The sequence below is a fragment of the Bubalus kerabau genome, chromosome 17, assembly GCF_029407905.1.
Source record: "Bubalus kerabau isolate K-KA32 ecotype Philippines breed swamp buffalo chromosome 17, PCC_UOA_SB_1v2, whole genome shotgun sequence".
Classification (NCBI taxonomy): Eukaryota; Metazoa; Chordata; class Mammalia; order Artiodactyla; family Bovidae; genus Bubalus; species Bubalus kerabau.
This window is the reverse complement of record NC_073640.1, coordinates 64,586,748-64,614,605: the sequence shown is the minus strand read 5'-3', so window position 1 is coordinate 64,614,605 and position 27,858 is coordinate 64,586,748. Positions and strand designations below refer to the sequence as shown.

Sequence of the window (27,858 nt, the reverse complement as noted above, 5' to 3'; positions counted from 1 at the left end):
CATTCCAGGATGTCTCGCTCCAGGTCAGTGATCACACCATCGTGATTATCTGGGTCGTGATGATCTTTTTTGTACAGTTTCTCTGTGTATTTTTGCCATCTCTTCTTAATATCTTCTGCTTCTGTTAGGTCCATACTATTTCTGTCCTTTATCGAGCCCATCTTTGCATGAAATGTTCCTTTGGGATCTCTGATTTTCTTGAAGAGATCTCTAGTCTTTCCCATTCTGTTGTTTTCCTCTATTTCTTTGCATTGATTGCTGAAGAAGGCTTTCTTATCTCTTCTTGCTATTCTTTGGAACTCTGCATTCAGATGTTCATATCTTTCCTTTTCTCCTTCGCTTATTGCTTCTCTTCTTTTCACAGCTATTTGTAAGGCCTCCCCAGACAGCCATTTTGCTTTTTTCATTTCTTTTCCAATGGGATGGTCTTGATCCCTGACTCCTGTACATTGTCACGAACCTCATTCCATAGTTCATCAGGCACTCTATCTATCAGATCTAGGCCCTTAAATCTATTTCTCACTTCCATTGTATAATCATAAGGGATTTGATTTAGGTCATACCTTAATGGTATAGTGGTTTTCCCTACTTTCTTCAATTTAAGTCTGAATTTGGCAATAAGGAGTTCATGGTCTGAGCCACAGTCAGCTCCTGGTCTTGCTTTTGCTGACTGTATAGAGCTTCCCCATCTTTGGCTGCAAAGAATATAATCAATCTGATTTTGGTGTTGACCATCTGGTGATGTCCATGTGTAGAGTCTTCTCTTGTGTGGTTGGAAGAGAGTGTTTGTTATGACTAGTGCATTTTCTTGGCAAAACCCTTTTAGTCTTTGCCCTGCTTCATTCCGTATTCCAAGGCCAAATTTGCCTGTTACTCCAGGTGTTTCTTGACTTCCTACTTTTGCATTCCAGTCCCCTATAATGAAAAGGACATCTTTTTTGGGTGTTAGTTCTAAAAGGTCTTGTAGGTCTTCATAGTACCGTTCAACTTCAGCTTCTTCAGCGTTACTGATTGGGGCATAGACTTGGATCAGTTATATTGAATGGTTTGCCTTGGAAACAAACAGAGATCATTCTGTCATTTTTGAGATTGCATCCAAGTACTGCATTTCGGACTCTTTTGTTGGCCATGATGGCTACTCCATTTCTTCTGAGGGATTCCTGCCCGCAGTAGTAGATATAGTGGTCATCTGAGTTAAATTCACCCATTCCAGTCCATTTCAGTTCGCTGATTCCTAGATTGTCAACATTCACTCTTGCCATCTCTTGTTTGACCACTTCCAATTTGCCTTGATTCATGGACCTGACATTCCAGGTTCCTATGCAATATTGCTCTTTACAGTATTGGACCTTGCTTCTATCATCAGTCACATCCACAGCAGGCCATTCTTTTTGCTTTGGCTCCATCCCTTCATTCTTTCTGGAGTTATTTCTCCACTGATGTCCATTCTCCATCACAGTGTAAACTAAAAGTCTCCTCGTGCCTTGTGACAAACTGCATTCATTCGTTGTTCTTCCATTTCTGGGGGCCCTAGGAAAACTCTGCCCATTTCTGAGTAGCTGTATGACAGTCCTTTTAACATTTCCTTCTACCTCTAGACAGAAATGTGTGAGTGAAGTGGTAGACAAACTGCCAAACTTCTATGAATCCTAGGGACGGGTTTTTGTTCTCTGATTTATAATTTCTTATCCACTGGGAGCGACACATAGGACCTTCTAAATAAATTTCAAATTTAAGTAAGTTTTCATTGTAGAAAGCAAAACCTGGTGAAAATGAAACAATGCACATCTGAGGTTGACTTCAAAGTTTCTCTTTTCATTATATGATCTCATATTAAATATCTTTAGTGTATTTGCCCGAATTCTAACATGCTAAAATACTTATTATATTCTATTACCTCATAGAATTTTAAAATAAATGGACATAAAATCTTAGCACATTTTCCACTATATTATTAATGGTTGATTTAAACTACGACAATTTTTAGATTATATAAAGAAATCTTTATTAAAAGTTCTAATTGGAATATAGCTGTTTTCCAATTTTGTACTCCTATACAGCAAAGAGAATTAATTATAAATATCAGTCGGTTCACTTTAGTTGCTCAGTAAAGTCTGAGTCTGCGATCCATGGTCTGCAGAAACCAGGCTTCCCTGTCCATCACCAACTCCCAGAGCCTGCTCAAACTCATGTCCATTGAGTCAGTGATGCCATGCAACCATCTCACCCTGTGTCGTCCCCTTCTCCTCTCATCTTCAATCTTTCCCAGCATAAGGGTCTTTCTCAGTGCATCAGTTCTTTGCATCAGGTGGCCAAAGTATCGGAGCTTCAGCTTCACCATGTCCTTCCAATGAATATTGAGGACTGATTTCCTTTAGGATGGAGTGGTGTGGTCTTCTTGCAGTCCAAGGGACTCTCAAAAGTCGTCTCCAACACCACAGCTCAAAAGCATGAATTCTTCGGCATTCAGCTTTTTCATGGTCTAACTCTCACATCCATACATGACTACTGGAAAAACCATAGCTTTGACTAGATTGACCTTTGTCAGCAAAGTAATGTTTCTGCTTTTTAATATGCTGCCTAGGTTGGTCATACCTTTTCTTCCAAGGAGCAAGCGTCTTTTACTTTCATGGCTGTAGTCTCCATCTGCAGTGATTTTCGAAGTCCAAAACTTAAAGTCTCTCACTGTTTCCACGGTTTCTCCCCTTGTTTGCCATGAAACGATCTGACCACTGCCTTGATCTTCGCTTTTTGAATGTTGAGTTTCAACCAGCTTTTTCACCCTCTTCTTTCAGTTTCATCAAGAGACTCCTCAGTTCCTCTTTGCTTTCTGCTGTAAGGTGGTGGTGGTGTCATCTGTGTATCTGAGATTATGGATATTTCTCCCTGAAATCTTGATTCCAATTTGTGCTTCATTCAACCCGATATGTCGCATAAAGTACTGTGCGTATAAGTTAAATAACCAGGGTGACAAATGATGTGCTCCTTTCCCAATTTGGAATCAGTCCGTTGTCACATGTCCAGTTCTCACTGTTGCTTCTTGACATGCATACAAATTTCTCAGCAGACAGGTAAGGTAGTCTGGTGTTCCCATCTCTTTAAGAATTTCCCACAGTTTCTTGTGATTCACAAATCAAAGGCTGTGGTGTAGTCAATAAAGCAGATGTAATTGTTTTTCCAGAGCTCTCTAACTTTTTACATGATCCAAGGGATGTTGGCAATTTGATCTCTGATTCCTCTGCCATTTCTAAATCCAGCTGGAACATCTGGAAGCTCTCGGTTCAGGTACTGTTAAAGCCTCAATTGGAGAATTTTGAGCCTTTGCTATTGTTTGAAATGAGGGAAATTGTGTAGTAGTTTGAGCGTTCTTTGGCCTTGCCTTTCTTTGTGATTGGAATGAAAACTGACCTTTTCCCGTCCTGCGGCCACTGCTGAGTTTTCCAAAATTGCTGGCCTATCGAGTTGCAGAACTTTAGCATTATCATCTTTTAGGACTTGAAATAGCTCAGCTGGAGTTCCATCAGCTTTGTTGGTGTTCATGCCTTCTAAGGCTGACTTGACTTTGGATTCCGGGATGTCTGTTACTAGGTGAGTGATCACACCATCGTGGTTATCTCGGTCATTAAGATCTTTTTTGTATACTTATTCCCTGTATTCTTGCCAACTTCTCTTAATATCGTCTACTTCTTTTAGGTCCATCCCGATTCTGTCCTTTATTGTTCCCATCTTTGCATGAAATATTCCCAGTACTTCTAATTTTCTTAAGGAGATCTCTAGTCTTGACCGTTCTATTGATTTCCTTCCCATTTAGGTCTCCACAGAGCAATGAGTAGAATTCCCTCCTTCAATTATAGTTTTAAAGTCTATCTTCTTATTTAATTTCTTAAAACCAGTACTATATTAAGTTTATCTTATTTCTATTCAGCTTCCTCGGACACAGTTTTATGTGTCCTCAGTTTCTGCTTAGTTCTCTGTCACTATCATCTATGATTTTTAGATTGAAATATCTAATAGAACATTCTCAGAAACATGTGTGGCAAGAAGTGCATTTAAAAATTACTAGGCACCTAGGATTTGTGAAAGTGTTTGGTGTCTCCACTTAAGATGACTAAAAGCAAGATGGAATTATTAGATTGCCTATCACCTCTTAATTCAGTGGTCCTTGGAGGTTATTATCTTGTTTCTTCCCCTATAACCTATATCTTTGCCATCTCATTTTGTCCAGCATTCTGTGTGTGGTCTCTGTTTTGAAAGGTGCAGAAACCTAGTTAATCTTCCTTCTGGTATCTGCACCTTAGTAGATGAGGTTGGTCCAGAGGTTTGTGCTCTTATCCTCTCTTGATCTGTGCTTTGATTGCTGTGAACTGTGACCAGAGCCTGCCGTGGATATTCAGGGCTGTTTCCCCCTTGTTCAGTGGTTGTTACTGCCCTGTCTCTGGTGGTGCCTGCTCTTTGCGTGGAGTAATAGAGCCCCCAGATCTGAGTCTTTGCTGTGAATCTGATCTGTGGTGCCAGGCAGGTGGGATTGGAGCACACCCACTGGGAGAGAAGTCACTGAGTATTGCTCCTCTAGGAATGTGCACCTCAGGGTGTGCTCTGGTGTCCCCTCTCATGCGTTCTGCAGGCTCTCATGATATGTAGTGTTGGCACTGCTCTTGGACCACCTTAACCATGGGCATGATGGCACATGGCCCTGGTGTCTCTCAGATGTTGTTTTCGCAAGGTCACCAGCATAGATTCAGTGAAGTCAGGTCCTGGGATTGCATTGAGTGTGCAGCTGAACCCACTGTGGTGCTACGGAGAAGCTCAGGCTCTGTCCTGGCCCAACCCCCCTTGTGTAGAAGCCCCCAAAGTCTACAGCTGCTAAAGCTACACCTGCCATGACTGAGAGAGCGCTGGTTGTTGATTCAGATGCTCTGTAGAGGCTGAGGTTACAAGGCCGGTCGTGGGTGTAAGCCCATGGTTTGTGTTGCTCCAAGGAGAGGTTTCAGGTTTCTTCTTTATCCCTGGGTTTCACCTGTGCTTTCAGCTCCATCTGTGCGTGTGGCCAACTCACAAGTGTCTTCTCCTTAAGCTGCCCCAGAGCACAGGATTCTGCTGATTGTGGAGGCGTTGGATGGGGGAGGCCCTGGCTAGGGGCTAAAAGTCCTACGTGGATGGAGTTCTTCATAGTCCTTGGAGAGCAGAGGCCGGCACAAGGGACAAGGGATGCAATGGGCTTCTTGTTTGGGCGTCACTCACCAATGGCACTCTGCTCTATGGTGGTTCAGGCTTCACCACAAGCATCTTGTTTGCAGAGCTCCTCCGTCATGGCCATCCCTTCAGGATGTTTCCTCATAGCCAATAGTAGTCCTTTGCCTTGGTCCGCTCTACAAACCCCACATTTCAGCACCCAGCCCTTGTCTGCATTGGTGGACATGCCTCTAAGGCTGGGTGGGCAGGGCTGGGGTCAGCACCCTGTGTGCAGGTCTCACTCTGTCCTGCTGCCACACGCTGCTTGCCATGTTTTCTTCGCACAGAGAATGAGGCTTTCCTTCTGTCCAAACTGAGCTCCCCCAGTGAGAGTCTTCCCCGGATATGGAGACATCTCCTCACTTTCATCTCCCGGCTGGGTTACACGCCCCAACCCACTTCCTCTCCTCTTCCTTTTCCTTCTTTCTTTTGTCCTACCTGGCTCAGCAGGAATCTTTCTTGTCCTTTCAGATATCCAAGGGCCTCTGCTACTGTTCAGCTGGGCTCCGAGAGAATTGTTCCATTTCTCATTCATTTGTGGACAGACAGATGAGCTCCGCATCTGCCTAAGCCTCTGGCATCTTGATCCTTCGGTCTCTATTTTATTTTTAAACTAGCTAATGGTCATCAATTTTCTTTAAATCTTTAAAGATATTCACTGAGAATAGCAGGGAAAATTACTTGTTATTTGGTATCTTTCAGCTATGTCTCCACAAGACACCCAGGATTTGATGCCGAGGAATGCAGCGTTAGAAGATGTATTCCCAAAAGCAAACCTAGGAATATATCAAATATTTCACCTCAGAAACTTAAATTTAATGAAAGACTGGGAATATACAAGGGTATATGAAAGACAGAGAGGATTTTTATATGGACATAAAGAAATGGAGGCAGTTACACGTAATGCTAACAATACTGCCAAAAGCAATGAGCAACGTGAGTCGAACTGAGAAAACACCAACTTCAATCTTCAATATCTGCCGAGAAGTGTAAGTGTTTAAGAAAAGATTTCCATCCTTTTTTGAAACCTACATATTCTCTGAAGGGACATGTGGAAAATATGGAAGGTAATTTAGTCTCTACTGCAAATCCTCATTCATACAATTGTGAACGTAGGCTTCGGCTAAACATACATTCAGGGATGTCTGAACACCTACAATTTAACACTGAGTGGGAAAATTCACTATCTAATCAATTTGAGAGATCCGTGAGCAGAGAGTCATTTTTCTTCCCCCGACAGATATTTTCTCTCCATTCCATGATATATAATGTTGATAATAATGGAGGAGACATAATCCAGCCATCATTGTTCAGTAAATATTGTGATATGGTTAATACACAACAACTTTCCATATGTAATAAAATGAGTCAGACCTTAAGTAACAGCTCCAGCTCCAATAATTACAAGAGTATTTATGGTGGACTGAGAAGGTATTCAGGCAATGAAAATGGGTATAGGGTTGAAGGAGACTCAAACCTTAGGAAACATCAGGGTACCGAAACATCAAACAAGGATTCTAAAAGTAATAAATGTAGAAATACCTTTGATCAAATGTCAGGTTTTTCTCTAGATAAGAGTACTTGTACTGAAGAGTGGACTTGTACTGAATATGGGAAGGTTTCTAATCAGTCTTCAGAACTTATTCAACAGCAGACTGTTCAGAATCCACAGAAAGAAAACAAGTGTAATATATGTGGGAAAGTATTTAGTAACTCATGCCATCTACGTAGACATTAGAAAATTCATACAGGAAGGAAACCCTTCAAATGTACAGAATGTACCAAGGCGTTTAACCATAGCTCACTTCTTACTAAACATCGGAGAATTCACGCTGGAGAGAAACCTTATAAATGTACAGAATGTGGCAAAGCCTTTAATCACAACTCAAATCTTATTCAACATTGGCGAATTCATACGGGAGAAAAGCCTTACAAATGTACAGAATGTAGCAAAGCCTTTATCTGCTACTCACAGCTAACCTATCATCAGCGAATTCATACTGGAGAGAAGCCTTATAAATGTAAACAATGTAACAAAGCCTTTATCCGTTCCTCACATCTTACTGGACATCAGTGAATTCATTCTGTGGAGAGACCTTATAAATGTAAAGAATGTAACAAAGCCTTTATCGTGGCTCACATCTTACCGAACATCAGCAAATTCATACTGGAGAGAGACCTTATAAATGTAAAGAATGTGGCAAAGCCTTTATTACGAAAACACCCTTACTCAACATCACCGAATTCATACTTGGGATAGATGTTATAAAGGTACAGAAAGTGGCAAGGCCTTCATTAAGGGTTCTAGTCTTACTAAGCATCAGCGAATGATTACTGGGGAGAGACCGTATGAATGTACAGAATGTGGCAAAACCTTTAATCCGAATTCAATTCTTACTACACATTTTCGAGTTCATACTGGAGAGAAACCTTATAAATGTAAAGAATGTAACAAAGCCTTTCATCGTCCCTCACTTCTTACTCGACATCAGCTAATTCATTCTGGGGAGAGACCGTATAAATGTATAGAATGTGACCAAGCCTTTATTCAGTGCTCACATGTTACTCAACATCAGCGAATTCATACTGGAGAGAGACCTTATAAATGTACAGAATGTGACAAAGCTTTTAGTCATAGTAGTAATCTCACTAAACATCTGAGAACACACACTTGAGAGAAGCCCTAGTAATGGAACAAGTGATGGAAGACGTTTGCCCTAAACATGCATCAGAAAACACAAGAGTTTATATAAGAAACCAATGGAAATGATGTAACAAATATATAGAAAGGTATTTAATCAAAAGTTAAATCGAAGTAAAGATGCGTGCTCCTGCTGCTAGGTCGCTTCAGTCGTGTCTGACTCTGTGCGACCCCGTAGATGGCAGCCCACCAGGCTCCCCCGTCCCTGGGATTCTCCAGGCAAGAACACTGGAGTAGGTTGCCATTTCCTTCTCAATGCATGAAAGTGAAAAGTGAAGTAGCTCAGTCGTCTCCGACTCTTTGCGACCCCAAGGACCGCAGCCCAGCAGGCTCCTCCATCCATGGGAATTTCCAGGCAAGAGTACTGGAGTGGGGTGCCATCGCCTTCTCCGAAATATGCGTACTAGAAGGCATTTCATCAATTTTCTTTTCAGAAGTTTCTCTGAAGGAGAATGACTGCAGGGAGCACTCCATAGTTAAAACTGGTGGAAAATGGATATTTTAGCATGAATCGTGAGATGAAGGTTGATGGTTAGAACATTACCGTTCTTAGCAATGTATATATGCTTGTTAATAATGATGTGATGTGACATTATTTGAACTGAATGTAATTCACCACTCAAATAATCCACGTTATGCTTTCTTTCTAGTGTGTTTGCAAACATAGGTTTTTGATGATTTATTAAAGATTAGCCTTTTTATGTTGTGTTGCAACCATTTCTATCTAATCTCCATTAGAAGATTGAGGATAGCATAATGTAAAATGGACAATGAACATTTAAATAGAGGTATTTGTCGTTGACGTGAAATATCTGGAGGTTGCCATGAAGTAAGTGATCATTTAATCTTTCCGTGTATTAAAGAAAGACAGAAGTTCGTTGTAATGTTTCAATAGTAATATCCTTCATTTGTAAGAAGAACACAATGACAGTTCACTGCAATATTGATGTATCTTTATAATATCAACACAAGTCATGATTACTACTTGACAGTGTTGAAATAAGGACAGTAATAACCTAGAAACGTAAGAAAGCTTTCCTGGAAAAGGCATGGAATTGGTGCATATCATGCTTGCTAAGTGCTTCCTAGTCTTTGTTTGGTAAGCCATGGAAATCAGAAATCTCACATCATTCTATCAACAAAGGAATATCTTTCTCCGTACTTTTGATCTGTATTTAATCATGGATCATACCGCGGATTGTAAAAGGTTTTATTTCAACTATGTGTGAAATTTAATACATGGTTATTCATAAAAGTGAATGGCTTTTATTGTTTCGGTTGTTGTAATGTATGAAATGTTAACCCACCACCAACAGCAACCTCGCCCACCTTATTTAAGGTTGTAGTGAAGAGACCGCAATTAACTGTTCGGTAACACACAAAGATGGCATATGGGGAAATTAGTTTACTCACTGGATTTAAACTTCTCATAACTTCATGTACATTCCATCATTTCTAGGTTGTATCTCCTCTCTCATTTTGTAACTGCTTAGACACTGGGCTGATTCTAGTAAGAAAGATGATACAGAGTATTGTTGACAGTTTCCCTAAACTGCTCCATGATGTTGCTGCCTCAGCATCTGTCTGGGGATCAGGCAGCCTGCAGGTCCTTGAGCTCACACCAGCCAGTCTTGTGAGCACATGCACTAGATGAAGCCCTTCCTTGAGACCAGCAGTCTTGCTGGACCTCAGGGTCTATCCACAGACCCCCGTTCAATCACACTGAGAGAGTCAATTTCTTGGCAGGTTCATAAGTCCAGGGGTCCCCAAGGAGAGAGGGGTCTGGAATTCTCAAGGAGGAAGAAAGGACAAACGTGGTTTTTTCCTGCTTGAGGACACTCTCTGGAAAAAAACTTTCTGGCTAATCTTGTTGTCTTAAAATGTAAATTATGGGAGTGGGCCTAGTGAGGTCTTTACAACCTCCAGACAGTCTTTTGATTCACTGGAATAACTAAATAATAGTATGTAACTCCTTTGCTAACACTAGCGAGGGGGCACTCTTTCTGCCCCTTCTGAAGTCTATGTCAGAAGCTTTCTCTATTCTCTTTTATACTTTAATAAAACTTTATTACACAAAAGCTCTGAGCGATCAAGCCTCATCTCTGGCTCCAGATTGAATTCTTCTCCTCAGGAGGCCAAGAATCCAGGGGTCTTTTTTGGTTGAACAACAACTTTTCAACACGCTCACAAGCTCACCGGAATCCTTGACTTGGTTTGAATGAATTAACCCACACTCAGCCTAGAGAGCCTGAGGCACTTCACTCAGGGTAAAGTATAAAAGCTGAACTCCAAGTACTCCTGTTTTCTCTGCCTGATTCTAGCTTTAACCTCTCTCAGAAATTCCTGCCCTAAATCGTCCCCTACAGAGAGGTCTTAGGTGTGGTGAGTGTGAGATTTTGAGCTCAGGACTCCGGAACGTTGGTTTCGGGGAAGAAACATCAGAAAAAAATGGGATTTGCTGATGACTCCTTTCACGGCCTGACTGTAGACCTGCAGATTCATAAGTTCTTGGAGTGGGAACCTGACCACCAGGGATTTGTATTCATTGAAATGGTTCAGAAAGAATCTCTAGCCAAGTGGTTTCCTTCTGGTTTCCCATCAGGATTACGTGACCCGTTTCAGAAATGACCTCACTGATGCCCTCCCAACAGAGTTCTATGTGGTCCTGTGGGAGCATCAGTGTGGTTTGTAGGAAGTGTTCCAGGAGATTCTAAGCAGAGGCCCGGGTTAAGGACGTGGCTCCTGGTCCATCTGGTCCATCTTAGAGCTGAGCCCCGGAGTCAGTCTGAGGAGAGGCAGCAGGGTTGGTCTAGCTGGATTTGGACCGGGGAAGTCAGTCAGCTCACATCATCTGTGTGAGCAGAGTGTTAGGAGTTCTCTATGGGGAAAGAACAATCAAGAAATGAGTTCACAGGCTGGTCTCTAGGTAGGAATTGATTGTCCCTGAATCTCTCCTGAGACAGAGGACAGGAGAGGTCGGTCTTCTCAGCTTTTCAAAATCCTTGTGTTTGTAGGAGCGGTGGTTGCAGGTTAGAAAGTTGTGTTGATGCCCTCCAAGGTATTTTCTCAAAACTCAGAAGTGCGTTTGCCGCGTAATATCCCCAGAGAAGACAGAGCAGGAGGAAGAAGGGGAGGAAATGGCAGCTCAGGTAAATATCCTGTCCTGGGTCTCAGGCTGTGTCTGCTTTCCTCCTAAAATGCCCGAATGAGAATATGCAAGCCTTTAGCTCTCTGCTTCTAATTTTTCTTCCCGGGCATTTATTATCATCTTATTTTTTCCTATTTCTTCTTATGATAGTGCAGATCAGCCCTTTAGACTACTTCCTTGTGTCCCAGAGCCTTTTCTCTTTTGTCTGCAGCCTCACTTTCTGTGGAGCATGATGAGTTCTCAACGTCAATCAGCGACATTCAACTGTTGAAAATATTCTTTTTGTGAGAGATCAGCATTTGCAGTCACTCCTATCCTCACTCCCACTGGGATGTGGTTTGGTGTTGGGATTTTAAGGACGTTGGGAAATGCAGTGATGACTTAGCACCTGCATGCCATTTAGATATTTAGGACAGAGTTTGAAAGTGCCATTATACATAGAATCAACTCTCTTCTGTCCATGGGATTTTTCCAGGCAAGAATTCTGCAGTGGGTTGCCATTTCCTCCTCCCCGGGATTCTCTCCACCCCGAGACTGAAGCCGCATCTCCAGCACTGGAAGGCAGATTCTTTACCACTGAGCCAGCTGGGAAGCCCAGTGACTCAATTCAGTGGTCCAGAGTTTTTCACAAAATTTTCCATGGGCACTGTACAGGGACGTGATGTGAGAGAACTCTAGGAAGCTGGCCTGCTTGGATGATGACAGCTTCCTTCCAGAATCCCTTATCTACCTACTGGGTTTTGGTTCCATCATTTCTAGAATGTTTCTGAAAATTTCTGATTCCCACAATAGTTTGAAATCTCTCCTTTCTAAGGGAAATGGGTATGTATGAATTTGGAAAGAAAGGCTTCAGGATAATTCATTATGCTGGTAACCTTTTTCTTCCTTGATGTACTCTGCCTCCTGTGAGTCAATTTCTAGGCAGGTTGATAAGAAGTCCAGGGTCCCGAGGAGGAAGGGGGAGGGGGGTGGTCTGGGACTCTCAAGAAGGAGATACGGGTCTGCAATTCTAAAGGAGGAAAAGACAAATACCTTCTTTCCCTTTACATTCCTTGGTCTTAGACACATAAAATGACTTTTTTATGTCTTTATGAGTCTTAGACACAGGACTTTTTCTTTAAGCCCAGAACTGATGATTAAACAACAAAAAACTCGGTTTAAACTCTGTACTAGGGATTATATAACAAAATGTATCCTGCTTGAGCACAGTTTCTCCTTCCTGAAAACATTCTGGCTAATCCTGATATCTTAGAATTTATATTATGGGAGAGGGTCTGGTTCAGTTCAGTTCAGTTGCTCAGTCTTGTCTGACTATTTGCAACCCATGGACCTCCGCACACCAAGCCTCCCTGTCCATCACCAACTCGCGGAGTTTACTCAAACCCATTGAGTCGGTGATGCCATCCAGCCGTCTCATCCTCTGTCGTCCCCTTCTCCTCCAGCCTTCAATCTTTCCCAGCATCAGGGTCTTTTGAAATAAGTCAGCTCTTTCCATCATCTTGACAAAGTATTGGAGTCTTAGTTTCAGCATCAGTACTTCCAATGAATATTTAGAACTGATTTCCTTTAGGATTGTGCGAGTGGGTCTGGTAAAATTTTTACAACCTTGAGACATTCTTTTGATTTATTGTAATTACTGATTAAAAAAGTATATAGCTCCCTTGTTTAGACTAGCAAGGGGTCACTCTCCACCCCCTTCTGATGTCTACGTCAGAAACTTCTGTCCCTTTTTCACTTTAATAAAACTCTGCTACACAAATGCTCTTGAGCCATCAACCCTGGTGCCTGGTCTGTGGTCCCAAAGTGAAATCTTCTTGTTTGGAGATCATGAATCTGACACCCTTCACTGGAACCTATCACTACATTCTAGGTTAGTGGTAATTGTTTACGCTCTGTAGTATTAAATAGACACCCCTGTTATTTTTTATTTTTTTTTTCCCCTTTTTTTTTAGATTATTTTTTATTATTATTTTTACTTTACAATATTGTATTGGTTTTGTCATACATCAACATGCATCCACCACAGGTGTACACGTGTTCCCCATCCTGAACCCCCCTCCCACCTCACTCCCCATACCATCCCTCTGGGTCATCCCAGAGGCACACCTTTTCTTAATTTCACAGTTACACACTTACTTTGCCTTCGTAGTACTTGACCAGTATCTCAGGATCTGATGTTATGTATTTGTTAGTGTTATATAGGTGATTTGAATAAAGGATTTGGGGAAATCATTTTCCAGGCTGTATTAACATTGTCTCTTGCGTTCTTGTCTCAACTGAACACATATTGGATTGCACACTGATGAGTCTCTGAAACACAAATATTCCTTTCTCTGATGAACAGGTCTTGTGGGCTCTAAGCTGGACCTCATTACCTTTCTGGAGCAACTGAGCAATCCCAGGACTATAAGGAGAATGGAGGCAACAGCCATATTCCCAGGCAGGTATGAATGGCTGGAGATGATGACTCAGATAAGAGGTCCAAGGAGCTAGAGGAAGTCATTCTTTGTCAGGTGGTTTTGGAAGATCATCTTCAGTGGAAATGATTTTGGAAAACCTGGGTTTGTGTCCACTGCTGCCAAAGAAATGTATCACCTGCCCTAGTCTGTCTCTTAAATCATTCATAAATTCATCTCCAGTGATTACTTTCCTTCATCACAGTGTGAACTAAAAGTCTCCTCTTGTCTTGTGAGAAACTGCATTCATTGGTTGCTCTTCCATTTCTTAGGGGTCCTAGGAAAACTGTGCCCATTTTGACTAACAGTATGACAGTCCTTTGAAAGTTTCTTTGTACCTCTAGGCAAAAATGTGTGAGTGAAGTGGTAGACAAACTGCTAAATTTCTAGGAATACTGGGGACAGGTTTTTGTTTTCTGATTTATAACTTCCTATCCACTGGGAGCTAGAAGGACCTTCTAAATAAATTTCAAACTCAAAAGCTTTTTTCACTACAGAAAGCAAAACCTCCCGAAAATGAAAGACTGCACATCTCAGGTTGACTACAAAGTTTCTCTTTTCCTTATATGATCTCATATTAAATATCTTAAGTGTATTTGCTCCAATTCTAAAATGCAAAAATATTTACTATATTCAATTACCTCATAGAATTTTAAAATGAACTGGCATAAATGCTTAGCACATTTCACACCATATTATTAATATTTGATTCAAGTTATAAACATTTCTAGATTATTTAAAGAAATTAGCTTAAAAAGTTCTAATTGGAATATAGCTGTTTTACAATTTTGTACTACTGTATAGCAAAGAGAATCAATTATACCGATCAGTCAGTTCAGTTCTGATGCTCAGTCGTGTCCAACTCTTTGGGACCCCATGGACTACAGCATGCCAGGCTTCCATGTCCATCGCCAACTCCCAGACCCTGCTCAAACTCACGTTCAAGTCAGTGATGCCATCCAACCATCTCATCCTCTGTTGTCCCCTTCTCCTCCTGCCCTCAGTCTTACCCAGCATCAGGATGTTTCCAATGCATCAGTTCTTCACATCAGATGGTCAAAGTATTGGAGCTTCAGCTTTAGCATCAGTCCTTCCAACGAATATCCAGGATTGATTTCCTTTAGAATAGAGTGGTGTGATCTCCTTGCAGTCTAAGAGACTCTCAAGTGTCTTCTCCAACACCGCAGTTCAAAAGCCCTCTTTATGACCCTATGGACTATACAATCCATGGACTTCTTCAGGCCAGAATACTGGAGTGGGGAGCCATTCCCTTCTCTACGGGATCTTCCCAACCCAGGCACCGAGCTGAGAGCTCCTGCATGATGTACACTGCATATAAGTTAAATAAGCAGGGTGACAATAGGCAGTCTTGACATATTCCTTTCCCAATTTGCAACTAGTCCATTGTTCCATCTCCAGTACTGTTTCTTCTTGACTTGCATACAGATTTCTCAGGAGGCAGGTAAGGTGGTCTGGTATTCCCATCTTGTTAAGAATTTCCACTTTGTTTTGATCCACACCGTCAAAGGCTGTGGCGTAGTCAATAAAGCATAAGTAGATGTTTTTCTGGAACTCTCTTGCTTTTTCTATGATTCAATGTATGTTGGCAATTTAATCTCTGGTTCCTCTGCCTTTTGTAAATCCAGCTTGAACGTCTGGACGTTCTCGGTTCACACACTGTTGATGCCACGCTTGGAGAATTTTGAACCTTACTTTTGTAGTATGTGAAATGAGTGCAATTGTGTGCTAGTTTCGTCATTCTTTGGCATTGCCTTTCTTTGGGATTGGAATGAAAACTGACCTTTTCCAGTCCTGTGGCCACTGCTGAGTTTTCAAATTAGCTGGCATAATGTGTGCAGCACTTGAGCAACATCATCTTTTAGGACTTGAAAGAGCTCAACTGGAATTCTATCACCTCCACTAGCTTTATTCATAATGATCCTTCCCATGGCACACTTGACTTCAGACTCCAGGATATCTGTCTCTAGCTGAGTCATCACACGGTCCTGGTTTTATTGGTCATTATGATTTTTTTTGTATATCTCTCCTTGTATTCTTGTCCCTTTTTCTTAATATTTTCCACTTCTGTTAGGTCCATATACCATTTCTGTCCTTTATTGTGCCCATCTTTGTATGAAAAGTTCCCTTGGTATATCAATTTCCGTGAAGAGATCTACAGTCTTCCCCATTCTATTGATTTCCGTACCACTTTGGTCTCCACAGAGCTATGAGTACACTTCCCTGTGTTTCAACCATATTTTTAAAAGGCTCTCTTCTTATTTAATTTCTTAAGAACTAGCACTTTATTTAGTTTATCTTATTTGTAATCCACTTCCTCGGACACTGTCTTACGTGTCCTCAGTTTCTGATTCGTTTTCTGTCACTATCATTTATGATTTTTAGATTGAAACATCTAATAGAGCACTCTCAGAAACATGTTTGAAAAGAAGTGGATTAAAGAATTATCAGGAGCCTAGGATTTGTGAAAACGTCCGGTGTCTTCACTTAAGATGACTCAAAGCAAGAAGTAATTTTTAGATTGCTTATCTTCTCTTCATTTAGTGGTTCTTGTAGGGTTTGATGTTGCTTTCCTCTATATAACCTATTTCTTTGCCATCTCATTTTGTCCAGTTTTCTGTCTGTGATCTCTGTTTTGACGGCTACAGGAGCCCAGTTAGTCCTCTGTCTGGTGTCTGCAACTTGGTGGGTGAAGTTGATCCAGAGGTTTGTGCCCTTATCCCCTCGATCTGGGCTTTGATTGGATTACTATGACCAGAGCTTGCCCTGGATATTGAGGGGATCTTCCCAATTGCTCTGTGGTTTTCACTGCCCTCTCTGTGGTGATACCTCTCCCTGGTTGGTGGAATAGAGCCCCAGATCTGTTTCTGAGCTGTGTTTCTGATCTGTGGTGCGAGGCTGGTGGGATCGGGGCACACCCACTGGGAGAGAAGCCACTGAATATTTCTCCTCGCAAAATATTCTCCACGGGGTGTGCTCTGTGTGTCACCTTTCATGCTCTAGCAAGCTCTTGTGTGATCCTATTATTGGCATTGCTCTTGGCCCCACCCTAAGCATGGGTCACCCTGTTTATTTAACTCATATGTAGAGTACATCATGAGAAATGCTGGACTGCATGAAGCACAAGCTGGAATCAAGATTGCTGGTAGAAATACCAATAATCTCAGGAATGCAGATGGCACAACCATTAGGGCAGAGAGCAAAGAAGAATTAAAGAGCCTTTTGATGAAACTGAAAGAGGAGAGTGAAAAAGTTCGCTTAAAACTCAACATTCAGAAAACTAAGATCATGGCATCTGGTCTCAACACTTCATGGGAAATAGACGGGAAACAATGGAAACAGTGACAGACTTTATTTTTTGTGGTTCCAAAATCACTGCAGATGGTGACTGCAGCCATATAATTTAAAGATGTTTATTCCTGGGAAGAAAAGTTATGACCAACCTAGACAGCATATTAAAAAGCACAGATATTATTTTGCCAACAAATGTCCGTGTAGTCAAGGGTATGGTTTTTCCAGGGGTCATGTATGAATGGGAGAGTTGGTCTATAAAGAGAGCTGAGCACTGAAGAATTGATCCTTTGTAACTGTGGTGGTGAAGACTCTGAGTCCCTTGGAGAGCAAGGAGATCCAACCAGTCCATCGTAAAGGAAATCAGTCCTGAATATTCATTGAAAGGACTGTTGCTGAAGGTGAAACTCGAATACTTTGGCCACCTGATGCGAATAAGTGACATTAGGAAAGACCCTGATACTGGGAAAGGTTGAAGACAGGAGCAGAAGGGGACAATAGAGGATGAGATGGTTGGGTGGCATCACTGACTCAATGGGGTCCCAAAGAGTCGGACACGACTGACGACTGAACTGAATTGAATCACTCAGATGAACCGTTGGGAGGAAACTGTAACCAGAGACCTACTTACAACAGGGCAGTTGGCTTTTCTCTTAGGAAGTGAGTCCAGAAAGAAAGAGGGAGACCGGACCCACATTGTTGTTTATAACATAACCACAGAAGTGACATACCGTTACTCCTGCCAGAGTCTGTTGATACACAGATTGCTTCTGTTAATTGTTGTTGCGGCTGCTGCTGAAGTGATCACGTTCTACTTTTCGTCACTGAGGAGACACCCATCTTCACACACTCACAAAAAGGGCTTTTGAATTTTCCCCGTTTTTCAACTTGCTGAAAACACCTCGGATTCCCATAGAGACACCTCTCAAAATTTTTCTCTTTTGCCTTAATTGTCTGAAACACTAGTTAGAACAGGCAGGAAGCAGCTCTGCTCCAGAAGGAATCCAAGAGATTTAAAGGCATCAAAAGGTAGAGAAAGGAAGCACAACTGGACAGAAGGACCAACAGACCCAAAATTGACAGGAGAGGGGGTGAGGGGAGGCAAGGCTCCGCCCCCACTGGCCCCGCCCCTAAGTACCTGTGCTTTTGGCCTCTTACTACCCTCGACCTTACGACGCCTCTTGTTGGCCATGGTGTAGCTCACTCACCTTCCTCTGTCATACAGGAAGGAAACCTTTCAAGTGTACAGAATGTACAAAGCATTTATCCGTTGCTCGCATCTTACTCAACATCAGCGAATTCATACTGGAGAGAAACCTTATAAATGTACAGAATGTGGCAAAGCCTTTAATCACAACTCAACAATTTCTGAAAATCAGCAAATGCATACTGCAGAGAAACCTTATAAATGTACAGATTGTATCAAAGCCTTTAGTCATAGTGGTCATCTCACTAAACATCTCCGAACACATGCTGGAGAGTGATGGATCAAGTGATGGAAGATGTTTGCCCTAAACATACATCAGAAAACAAGAGTTTATACAAGACACCTATGGAAATGTTGTAACAAATATGTAGAAAAGTATTTAATCAAAAATCAAATTGAAATAAATTACAGAGATTGCATACTAGAAAGTATTTCATCAATCCTCTTTTCTAAATTTTCTGTAGATGGAGAATTACTGTAGAGAGCAATTCATAGTTAAAAAACAGAAAATGGATATATTACCCAGGATCGTGAGATAAAGGTTGACAGTTAGAAGGCTACACTTATTAGCAATGTATCTTTGTTTACAATGACTTGATTTGAGATTAGTTGAAAAGCAAAATGAATGTAATTCACTGCTCATATAATCCATACTATGCTTTGTTTCTAGTGTGAACGAAAAAAAGTTTTTGACGGTTTATGCTTCCAAGATTAGCCTTTTTATGTTGTGTTGCAACCATTTCTACCTATTTTCCATTAGAAGATGAAGGATCAGTTCGGTTCAGTTCAGTCACTCAGTCATGTCCAATGCTTTGCGACCCCATGAACCACAGCAGGCCAGGCTTCCCTATCCAACAACAACACCCGGAGTTTATCCAAACTCATGTCCATCGAATCGGTGATGCCATCCAGCCATCTCATCCTCTGTCATCACCTTCTCCTCCTGCCCCCAGTCCCTTCCAGCATCAGGATCTTTTCCAGTGAGTCAACTCTTCACATGAGGTGGCCAAAGTATTGGAGTTTCAGCTTTAGCATCAGTCCTTCCAATGAACACCCAGGACTGATCTCCTTTAGGATGGACAGGTTGGGTCTCCTTGCAGTCCAAGGGACTCTCAAGAGTCTTCTCCAACACCACAGTTCAAAAGCATCAATTCTTCGGTGCTCAGCTTTCTTCATAGTCCCACTCTCACATTCATACATGACCACTGGAAAAACCATAGCCTTGACTAGACGGACCTTTGTTGGCAAAGTAATGTCTCTGCTTTTAGGTATGCTATCAAGGTTGATCATAACTTTCCTTCCAAGGACTAAGTGTCTTAATTTCATGGCTACAGTCACCATCTGCAGTGATTTTGGAGCCCAAAAAAATAAAGTCTGTTTAAAAACTGTTTCCACTGTTTCCCCATCTACTTCCCATGAAGTGATCGGACCGGATGCCCTGATATTAGTTTTCTAATGTTGAGCTTTAACCCAGCTTTTTCACTCTCCTCTTTCACTTTCATCAATACCGTAATGTAAAATGTACAATGAACATCTAAGTGAAGGTGTTTGTTATTCATATGAAGTATCCTGGGAGGTTGCCATAATATAAGTGATCATGAAATCTTTCCATGTATTAAAGTAAAAAAGAAGTTGGTTCTATTGTTTTTTGTTTAATATTTATTTATTTGGCTACATCAGATCTTAGTTGCAGCATGTGGGACCTAGTTCCCTGACCAGGGATTGAACCCAGACCCCCTACATTGGGAATGCAGAGTCTTAGCCACTGGACCACCAGGGAACTTCTCCAAAAGTTGGTTCTAAATTGTCATTACTTATATCACTTGAACTTTAAGAACACAATCACAGTTCACTACAATATTGATTTATCTTTATAATATGAGCATAAGTGAAGTATATGACTTGACAATGTTGAAATAAAGACAGCTTCTGTGATAACCTAGAAATGTATTAGAAACCCTTTCCAGAAAAGGCATGTAATTAGTGTATTTCTTGTTTACTAAGTGTTTCCTAGGGTTTGTTTTGGAAGTCATAAACATAATGATCCTCACATCCTTTTATCAGAAAAATGAGTATTTCTCTGTGCTTTTAATCTGATTTAATCCTGGATCATACTGTGGATTGTAAAATGTTTAATTTCAACCCTGTGTGAAATTAACACATGGTTATTAATAAAAGTGAATGGTTTCTAGTGTTTCAATTGATTGTAATGAATGAAGTGTTAAGATTGTGATCAGCGGTCTTGCTCATCCCCAGGTTCTACTTCACAGGTCCCCGTTCAATGACACCCTCACAGAGCTCATCAGAATCCTGCTCGTCTTGGTCTGAAGAGACCGATTCACCTTCAGTCTGTGGAGCCCAGAGGATTTCACCCAGGGTCAACTTATAAGCCTGAGTCCCACTTACTGGCACTGTCTGGGCCTGGTTCTAGCCTTGACCTTCCACAGGGTCCCTCAAGGCTTGCTGTGAATTCTCTCATAAACTCACCAGCTTCAATTATCCTTTCTTCTTCTGTTGAACTAAGACTTTCCATGGGATCATTTTAGCAAATATAAATTTAACAAAATCACAGAAAGGACAATTAAAAAACATGATTGCAAAATTCTGAACTAAGATTCATAAAATTTTACCACATGTAAAATTCTCAGCACATGTCTCTCATCTAGGCTTAAAGGAACGGTTTCCTCATGCCTTTGACATACATTGAATGTAATATATAAATATCTGAAGGTACATACATTAGCAGTGAGAAAACTAATATAGAATGTGCAAGTGTAGGAGTTTTAGTGCATATTTATTTAAAGAATTTGGGAATGATAGATCAAAAGTGAGAATATCAGCATTGCAGATGATTTACCACGAATTTACAGAGTTGTCAACTAATCTGTTTTGTCGACTTTTCATGGACTTTATTTCCTTACATGTCAGGAGGTTGCGTTTGTCAAGGAACTGCCACACTGTCCTCCCTAGCGGCTGCACCAGCTTCCATTCCCTTCAGTCATGTAGGAGGTTCCCTGATCTCCATAGCCTCTTCAGCCTTTATTTTATCTTTAGTGGGCATTTTGATAATGGTTATTCTGACTAGAATGAGGTGATACCTCATTGTAGTTTTGTTTTCCATTTTATAATAATTACTGATGCTGAGTGTCTTTCATTTGGCTCTTGCCCATCGAAATGTCTTCTTTGGAGATATGAGGTCTTGGTCCAATTTGTGATTGAGTTATTTTTGTCCCTGATATTTTAAACATTTAAAAATTTTTGTCTGTTGCTGTGTGCAGGCTTCCTCTAGGTGTGCTGCATGGGCTTCTCATTGCAGTGGCTTTTTCTGTGAAGCACGGCTCTAGGCGTCAGTAGTTGCAGCACACAGGCTCAGTAGTTGTGCTGCACAGGCTAAGTTGCCCTGCAGCGTGTGGAATATTCCTGGGCCAGGGTTCAGCCCCATATCCCCTGCACTTGCTGGCAGATTTGTATCCACTGGGCAATTGTTTTAAAATTTTTCCTAAAAATGGAATTTTTTTTTTCTTTTGAAATGTATATATTTTTAGCTTTTGAGTTTTTTAATCTTTTTAAAATTTTTCCATTGAAGGATAATTGCTTTACAGAATTTTGTTGTTTTCTGTCAAACATGAACAAGAATCAGCCATAGGTACACCCGTGTCCCCGCCCTTCTGAGCCTCCCTCCCATGTCCCTCCCCATCCCACCCTTCTACATTGTTACAGTGCTGTGTTCCTTTCTGCTGTACAACATTGTCAATCAGCCATAAGCGGTGAGGCACTCTGAGTGCAGGTTGGAAAAGGATTTCCAGACACAGGCCATTTCAGAAAGGAGTGAGTTTATTAAAAACAAAGGGCAGAGATAAAGCAGGCAGTGCGAGTGCAATGGGCCCACATCTGCACAGACCAGGGGATGCCGACAGTTTCCATGAGCTAATAGCCAATTTTTACAGCCTCAAAGCAAAATTGCTGCTGGATGGTTGGTGTTAGGTGATTGGTTGGGGCACTATAGGGTGCTTACTGGAGTGGGCATCTTTGCCCCACTGGGAGTTTGGAAGTCTGGTATGACTATCAGTGGGCTTTTTAAAAGGTTACAGAGGAGGATAGTCAGCTTTGAAAGTGTCCTTGACTCTGAGCTCCTCTTCTGTGTTCTTGGTGCAAGGCTTTACATCTGTGGCCTTGGGGCAGCACGCCAGAAATAACACTAGGCATGATCTATATTCTCTGTATTGATTGTGTCCTTCCACTTGGCAGTCATTTAAAATGGAACCAAAATACTGATAATCATGCTGAAGATCCAGCAGAGGATACTGAAGGTGCCCACATATTTGGGAGCTTTTCTCTTAAGCTCTGCCCACCTGGAGTCACTAGAAATGATGATCACCTGAAAGGCACTCAAGAGGAAGATGGTGCCAATGGACACACCTCTGCCAACTCTTGGAACGGAAAAAGCAAGTGTGCATCCAAAGCTGCCAGTGTTTCAGGAATTCCTTTCAAATGAACAACTAAGAGTTTGGCTAGAGTCACGTGCATGAGAATCCAATGTGTGGACCGACATTTGCCTCCTTCGAAATAAAGGGAGTGAAAATGGTAAACAAGACAGAAATTCCCCATAATCCCTGCCGTAGTCTGCAATAAAAAGATCACTCCTATTGCCAAATCCTCGGGGGCCATTCTGTCAAATCCCGGGAACTAATAATCTTCTTCTGAGCCAGAGAATCCTGCATGAGAAAATGAGGCAGAACTCTGTACCATATCAACTGGAATTGATACTCTTAAGTATTCTTCATTTACCTTAGATGCCACTGAAAAAGAAGAATTTCTATTTCTTCCTGTAAAACAAGTGTCTGATATTTGAATGTGTAACAGTGAAAAAACTTAAAGGAATATCAATGAGGATTTAAAAGTCATGCCCTGGTGGTTCAATGGTAGAGATTCCACCTGCCAAGCAGGAGACGAGTGTTCGATCCCTAGGGAAGGAACAAATGAATGTAATATCAGTAAAGATACCATGATTATATTCTAAACTACACAAGATGATTTTTAAGTCCACACAGGGTAAAGATAAAGTAAGAGTAAAAATATTCAGGAAACAATATTAAAGCATACCATTTAGTTACAATAAATGAAAGTTTGATAATAAAGTAGAAATAGGTGGATGTGATTGATAAGTTCACTGCAATGGTGGAAAGGAGGATAAATACTGCATTACAAAGCGGTAGTGAAAAGATGATTTTTTTTTTTTTTTCAGCAAATGAGTTAGTATAATGGCGACTATCTTCCCAACTTTGTACATACCAAGTGAATCAAAGTTTTTAAAAAATCTTGGTAAAATGCTAGGAGCCAGCACGGGAGTTTCCACCCATGACAAAGGTCATGTGGAGAGGATCTGACATGCAAAGGTGAATAAGAACTCAAGGGTCCCACCGGACCTACCCAAGGATCTACCCCAAAACCAAAATCTGTCTGTGTTACTATTTCACGACCTTCACCACCTCTTCTGACATTAACGGGGGGCTATCCCTGATCACCTTTCTCTGAAGAAAATCAATTTAGAGCTCTAGTTAATAAGTCTCCTGGAAAAAAAAAAAAATAAGAAAAAGTCTCCTGGGCATAATAGGAATGTTTCAATTCAAACCCCTCTGATGACTTTCTAGCTTGCCTGACAGGTTTGTTCAGATTCCTGCAGCTACACATGTCATTGTTCATAGCCTCCCAACCACAAGAGGCAGGGAAGCTTAAGATATTCTAACAATGCAGAGCTTCTCAGAGAGTGAAAATTGTTAGAATAGAACTAGTAGAGGATTTCTTTGTTGAGCTGATGCTTGCTGCCAAGTTTCCATATCCCTTACCTATTATGTCTCTGGGAGTGTATTGATTAATATAGTTGGTATATAGAAATGTAAGTAGTAGCTTTAATGTTTGTAACCTTGGACCCTTGGGTTAATTCTTTTCTTGTTATAACCCACCACACTTTTGCCCTATAGGAATGCAACTTTATCTAATGCTTTGAGAGGGTGGTGCCTGACTTTAGAATAATCACCTTTAGAGAAAAATAAGTTTTCTGAAGAAAGGGTCATAAAATGTTAACAGGCCTCCTGGCCAGAAGATGATGTAAATCACCTAAAGCTTTTGCACATGACAAGTTTGCAGGAAGAAAGCCTGGCTTTAATAAGGGTTAAGCTCCGCTGACCTTGCACGACTCTACCCCACCCCCATTATCCTCTATGCACAACTTAAGGTATAAAAACTACTTTGGAAAATAAAGTGTGGGCTTTGCCCACCGAAGCTTGGTCTCCCCATGTCGTTCTTTCTCTTTCCTTTTCCTTTTTCAGGCTGATTCCCTGCAGCGCAGGGGCCCTCTGTGATCACTTTCCTGCCTGGGCTTCTAAGACCCACTGGAGAAGGTGCCTAAGGTGGGGCACATTCAGCTATTTCAGAGGGCGCCTTAAGCCTACGTGAACAGAGCAAGTCTTGTGCTGGTGCTTTACTGGTATTCTGGGTAAACCAAGGAATATCAGCCTCTTTTCTCTCCTCTATTTTCTTAACTGCAAAATTCTTTCCTTATCTCTTTATTTCTCTCAGTCGCCGATGCCGTCCTCCCGAGGGAATCCCTGGATGCAACAGGGGCTGGACCCCGGCAGTAAAACATACATAAGATGAAATTATAAAAATAAATAAAATTCATGTCTATAATACACGTTTATATACATCAAAATTCATGCCATGATGAGTATTTTCATGGAACCATAAGTACAATGAGCCTAATACAGGTTACAGACTTGTAAAAATGTTAAGTCTTTTTATTAAAAAGGTGAAAAGTAGAACTTAGTTCAGTTCAGTTCAGTTGTGACCAACTCTCTGCAATCCCATGGATTGCAGCATGCCAGGCTTCCCTGTCCATCACCAACTCCCAGTGTTTGCTCAAACTCGATTCCATTGAGTCAGTGATGCCATCCAACCATTTTCATCCACTGTCGTCCCCTTCGCCTCCTCTCTTCAATCTTTCTCACCAACAGGGCTTTTTCCAATAAGTTAGTTCTTCGCATCAGGTGGCCAAAACTATTGGAGCTTCAGCTTCAGTAGCAGTCTTTCCAAAGAATATTCAGGACTGATTTCCTTTAGGATTGACTGTTATGATCTCCTTGCTGTCCAAGGGATTCTTGAGAGTCTTCTCCTACACCACAGTTGAAAAGCATCAATTCTTCAGCGCTCACTTTTCTTTATGGTCTAACTCTCACATCCATACCTGACTACTGGAAACACCATAGCTCTGACTATACAGACCCTTGTTAATAGAGTAATGACTTCGATTTTTAATATGCTCGCTAGGTTGGTTATGGCTTTTCTTCCAAGAAACAAGCGCCTTTTAATTTCATGGCTGCAGCCAATATCTCTAGTGATTTTGGAGCCCGAGAAAATAAAGTCCGTCACTCTTTGCATTGTTTCTCCATCTATTGAAGTCCACCCTATGAAGTGATGGGACTGGGTTTCATGATCTTCATGTACTGAATGCTGAGTTTGAAGCCAGCTTTTTCACTCTCCTGTTTCACTTTCATCAAAAGATTCTTTAGTTCCTCTTCACTTTCTGCCTTAAGGGTGGTGTCATCTGCATATCTAAGGTTATTGATATTTCTCCCAGCAATCTTGGTTCCAGCTTGTGCCTCACCCAGCCGTGCATTTAGCTTAAATACTAAATACTCTGCATTTAAGTTAAATAAGCAATGTGAGAACATACGGCCTTGATGTACTCCTTTCGAAATGTGGAACCAATCTGTTTCATGTTCAGCTCTAATTGTTGCTTCTTGACCTGCATCGTAATTTTTCAGGAGACTGCTAAAGTGTTCTGGCTTTCCTATCTCTTTAAGAATTTTCCAAGTTTCTTGTGATCCACACAAATGTTTTAACATAGTCAATGAAGCAGAAGTAGAGGTTTTTCTGGAACTCTCTTTTTCTATGATCCAAGGGATCTTGGAAATGTGATCTTTGGTTCCTTTGCCTTTTCGAAATCCAGCTTGAACATCTGGAAGTTCTTGGTTCACATACTATTGAAGCCTGGCTTGGAGAATTCCGAGCACTACTTTACTAGCATGTGAGATGAGTGCAACAACTGTGCTTCAGTTTGACCGTTCTTTGGCATTGCCTTTCTTTGAGATTTGAATCAAAACTGATATTTTCCAGTCCTGAAGCCAGGGCTGAATTTTCCAAATGTGCTGGCACATTGAGTGCAGGATTTTGAACCTGAAACTCCAGTACTTTGATTACCTTATGCCAAGAGCTGACTCATTAGAAAACAGTCTGACGCTGGGAGGGATTGGGGGCAGGAGGAGAAGGGGACAACTGACGATGAGATGGCTCGATGGCATCACTGACTCGATGGACATGAGTTTAAGTGAACTCAGGGAGTTGCTGATGGACAGGGAGGCCTGGCCTGCTGTGATTCATGGGGTTGCAAAGAGTCAGACACAACTGAGTGTCTGAACTGAACTGAATTCCAAATTATAAACTGATCTGTTAATTAATGTGACATTAAAAGTGTTGAGCGGAAGTCAAGATATCTGAAACATTAATGTATCACATTTAAAGAAAATGACATTTTAAGAAAGTGATTTTTATTTTGTAAAATGAAGTTATACAACTATAAATTTTGAGAATATTTTCAAATCAGAGAATAGGACACACTAGGCTTTTATGCCTGATAGCTGCCATCTGAAACCCATTTCTGAAGTTACTTCTGGAAAATGGTCTGACCCAAGTCACCCATTTATGGATTTTTCAATAGGAAACAATGTCTCTGTTAAGCGCTTTATAAATTCCAGAGTCAGAGAAGGTATTTCTACTGGTTTCTGGTAGTTCAGATGGTAGAGAACCTGCCAACAATGCAGGAAACCAGGGATCGATACCTTGATCAGAAAGATCCCCTGGAGAAGGATATGGCTAGCCACTCCACTATTCTTGCCTGGAGACTTTCATGGATAGATGAACCTGGCTGTCTACAGTCCATGGCGTTGCAAAGAGTCAGACACGTCTGATGGACTAAGCACACTATTGTCAAATGTATACACTGTTTCTAATAAATATCATTCCTATAGATTTATTACTCATGGGGGTACTGTTGGCACACATATCATAACCCCCAAAATGTATGATTTCTGTAAGGTACTCCATAATTTCCCATATATCTCTACAATTCCAGTCATTAGTTACACTAAACGTTAGGTTTCATATCACTTGGATTCTAAAATAACAATCACTGTCAAAAAAATTACACTGTGATTTCCTTGGTGGTCCAGTGACTAAGACATCTGGCTCTCAATGCTAGCTTCGGCGAGGGCGGGGGTGGGGGGTGGGGGGTCAGGACTTGGGGGAGGTGCCTTGGTTTGATCCCTGATCAGGGAACTAAATCCCATATAGCACAAGTAAGATCCAGTTGCTGCTGCAGCTAAGTCACTTCAGTCGCGTACGACTCTGTGCGACCCCATAAACTGCAGCCCACCAGGCTCCCCCGTCCCTGGGATTCTCCAGGCAAGAACACTGGAGTGGGTTGCCATTTCCTTCTCCAATGCTTGAAAGTGAAAAGTGAAAATGAAGTGGCTCAGACATGTCCCACTCTTAGCAACCCCTCGCACTGCAACCTAACAGGCTCTTCTGTCCATGGGATTTTCCAGGCAAGAGTACTGGAGTGAGGTGCCATTGCCTTCTCCAAAGATCCAGTACAGCCAAATAAATAAATATTTTTCAAAAAGAATTACACTAAGATATGTTAGGAGGCATTGCGAATTGACATCTGGTAGCACCCAATCTCTCTTTA

The 27,858-nt window shown here is 41.4% G+C and overlaps 1 long non-coding RNA gene across 1 annotated transcript in view; it reads left to right on the top strand.

Moving 5' to 3' along the window:
- The window catches only part of LOC129632153 (uncharacterized), a 79,410-nt gene extending 58,974 nt beyond the window's left edge, over window positions 1-20,436 (top strand). Inside the window, exon 3 of the long non-coding RNA XR_008704346.1 lies at window positions 20,324-20,436. This is a non-coding gene — a long non-coding RNA (uncharacterized LOC129632153). The remainder of the gene's footprint in view (window positions 1-20,323) is intronic.
- The last annotated feature ends 7,422 nt before the right edge of the window (window positions 20,437-27,858 follow it).